The following is a 3,908-nucleotide window of genomic DNA, read 5'->3' on the forward strand; positions in this document are numbered from 1 at the left end:
TGCTCCGTGGCATGTGGGATCTTCCCAGACCAGGGCTCGAACCCGTGTCCCCTGCATTGGCAGGCAGATTCTCAACCACTGCGCCACCAGGGAAGCCCAGCAAGATCCTTTTTGACCCCCCTCCTAAAGTAATAGAAATAAAAACAAAAATAAACAAAGGGGACCTAATAAAACTTAAAAGCTTTTGCACAGCAAAGGAAACCATAAACAAGAGGAAAAGATAACCCTCAGAATGGGAGAAAATATTTGCAAACGAAGCAGCTGACAAAGGATTAATCCCCCAAATATACAAGCAGCTCATGCAGCTCAATATCACAAAAACAGACAACCCAATCCAAAAATGGGCAGAAGACCTAAATAGACATTTCTCCAAAGAAGACATACAGATGGCCAACAAATAAATGAAAAGATGCTCAACATCACTAATCATTAGAGAAATGGAAATCAAACCACAATGAGGTATCATCTCACACCAGTCAGAATGGCCATCATCAAAAAACTACAAACAATAAATGCTGGAGAGGGTGTGGAGAAGAGGGAACCCTCCTGCACTGTTGGTGGGAATGTAAATTGGTATAGCCACTATGGAGAACAGTATGGAGGTTCCTTAAAAAACTAAAACTAGACCTACCATATGACCCAGCAATCCCACTCCTGGGCATATACCCTGAGAAAACTATAATTCAAAAAGATACAGGTACCACAAAGTTCACTGCAGCACTATTTACAATAGCCAGGACATGGAAATAACCTAAATGTCCATTGACAGATGAATGGATAAAGAAGATGTGGCATTTATATACAATGGAATATTACTCAGCCCTAAAAAGGAACAAAATTGAGTCATTTGCAGTGAGGTGGATGGACCTAGTATCTGTCATACGGAGTGAAGTCAGAAAGAGAAAAACAAATACTGTATGTTAACAGATATATATGGAATCTTGAAAAATGGTACTACCTAGTGGTAGGGCAGGAATAAAGATGCAGACATTGAGAAGGGACTTGAGGACATGGTGGGGGGAAGGGGAGGCTGGGACATAGTGATAGAGTGGCATGGACATATATACACTACCCAATGTAAAATAGATAGCTAGTGGGAAGCAGCCGCATAGAACAGGGAGATCAGCTCGGTGCTTTGTGACCACCTAGAGGGGTGGGATAGGGAGGGTGGGAGGGAGGGTATATGGGGATATATATATGCATATAGCTGATTCACTTGGTTGTACAGCAGACACTAATACAATATTGTAAAGCAATTATACTCCAATAGAGATGTATTTAAAAAAAAGAAAATATAGTGGTCAAGAAATATTAGAAACTTATTCTTCCCTTTGCTAAATTTTTCAGAAAAAAATCTTATGCAGGCATACTATTTTACAAAAACTTTTTAGAAAGGTCATACTATAATTTCTGTTTTTCTTTCCTCAGATACTCAGTCAAGGCCAGGAATCCTCAATTTGTACTTCTTCCTAAAGGTGTTTTAGTTTTTAAGGGAAGTTTCCTTTCTTAACACTAAATGTTTATTGACTTTGGGCTGATTAATGATTAGAAGAGTAAGTCTGAGACAGTGTTATGACCAGCATTGTATATTTAGCTTATCGAGGATTTTGAAATGTTTTTGGTGCTATACTGTTACCTCTGGCCACGGGGTGATGGATCTTGTTCATAGATCTCATGGAGGTGACTATTGCTCAGGCAAGAATTACTTATAGAGTCACACAGGCTCATGCAGTGAGCACAGACTTCATGCCAATATAGCAAGTACACCAAGGGAAAGCTTTAATGCTCTGGTTATCACTACATAAGCAGACAGTAAAACTGCTCTTGAGTGTTCTAGTGTTGTTGCTGTGGTTATACTAACATTTTTGAGTTCTTATTCATTTGATTTATTTTTTATTTTTTAAAATTTTATTTATTTTACTCATTAAATTTCATAATAATCATACAGTAAGTACTATTTATATTTTCTGGGTACACTTGAGGTTACCCTAGTTCAATCCATGGCTTCTTTGTCCCCCAAACCAGTCACATTGGACTTCAGTTCATCCAACTGTTTAGAAGATTATATACATGGTTTATTAGATTCTCCAGAGAAAAAGAACCAATAGGATATACAGTTGACCCTTGAACTACATGAGGGTTAAGGGTGCTGACCCTCCATACAGTTGAAAATCCGCGTATAACTATATAATCGGTCCTCCATATCCACGGTTCTGTATCCACCGATTCTACCAACTTTGGATCACGGAGTATTACAGTGTTTATTGAAAAAAAATCCGTGTATAAGTGGACTCGCACAGTTCAAATCTGTGTTGCTCAAACCCGTGTTGTTCAAGAGTCAACTGTATATATACATATATAATCTAGCAATTTAAGTGCTAATTTCATCCAGAAAACCCTCATGGATACACCGAGAATAATGTTTGGCCAAATGTCTGGGCACTCTGTGGCCGTCAACACATAAAATTAACCATCACATATGGCAACATAAAAGCCCTGGAAGCTTCCACTGATAGACAGTTGCCACACCACATATTGGATTAGGGGCTCACTCTACTCCAGAATGACATCACCTTAACTTATTATGTCTGCCAAAACCCTATTTCCAAATAAGGTCACATTCTGAGGTCCTGGGATTTAGGACTTCAACACATACAATTCCGAGGGCTACAATTCAACACTGAACAGAAACTAATAGTGAACAAAGCTATCTTTTGTGGAGAACTGTGCATCATTGGCTTGCACCTCCTCTCCTCTCCAGTCAACTTAGTCATTTACACTTGTTGGGGAGCCTACCCTGCCAGTGATTCCCGCAGAAATGTGATGTGGTGGGTGCCATTGAATATTTATTTATTGCAAATTCCTTTTCCTGTGATATCTAGGAAGCTATTCAAATTTTTTGCCTCTCTGACTACACCTTTTTTCCTCTCTCTCTTTCTCTTTCATTTTGCACCTCAGCAACCCTTTCTAGGCAATTTTCATTTGAATCTTCAGCCCTGCCATGACATGTAACAGCACCAATGGCCTGTTTATTGTTTCCCCTTGGCTGGACTTGCTCTCATCTCAAAATAACTTGTTTCAAGGCTCCTTCCTCCTAACAACACAATCAAAAATATGACTGATTCTTCTTCCAACTTTTCCAGCATATTGATTGATTTTACTTTACATTCTTTTGGGATGCACAAGGAAATTCATTGTTCAATTCTTCAAATTAACCTGGTGTAAAATATCAGATGCTTCCTTTACTTGCATTTCATTTGATCAATCAACCAAGAAATCATTTTATTTTCTTAGCATGTGGATTGACCCTATTCTCTTCTTTACATTCACACTACTTCTGCCCCCATTCCTGTCCTCAGTACATGATGTGTGGACTAATGTAGTTTCTCCCCATGTCATACCCTGTTGCAGATATTGCTCTCATAATACCATTCACTGGTTAAAGAACTTCAGTGGATCCCTTATGCCAATTGTACAAACAAAGCTGCTGGGATTCAAGGATAGCAATATATATTTTCAACCTATTTATTCAACTTCCCTCTCCTTCTGTACTTGGACAGCTGAGTGCTACTGGAGAGACACATGGATTGGCACCACCACAAATGCATTAACTCCATCCAATCTTGTGAGTTTTCCACGCCGCCTGTCAACATTCAGCTTTCTCTGCTCTACTCTTCAATGACTCTTCTAAATTTCCTCAAGCATTAATCCAACACTTTCATCCTCAGGAGGTCATCTGTTTGCTCTAGACAATTGAGAAACTAGGTATGATTTTTCTCAACTATCTTCCCATCTTCTCACAAGCGTACTGACACCTACTCTTCATTAGCAACTTGATGCCGGTATTCTGAAACCTGTTCAGGGTACAATTTAGACTTTGCTGAACAGTCAGTGAATGAAAATGTGTG

This window comes from Balaenoptera acutorostrata, chromosome 5 (assembly GCF_949987535.1).
Source record: "Balaenoptera acutorostrata chromosome 5, mBalAcu1.1, whole genome shotgun sequence".
Taxonomy (NCBI): Eukaryota; Metazoa; Chordata; class Mammalia; order Artiodactyla; family Balaenopteridae; genus Balaenoptera; species Balaenoptera acutorostrata.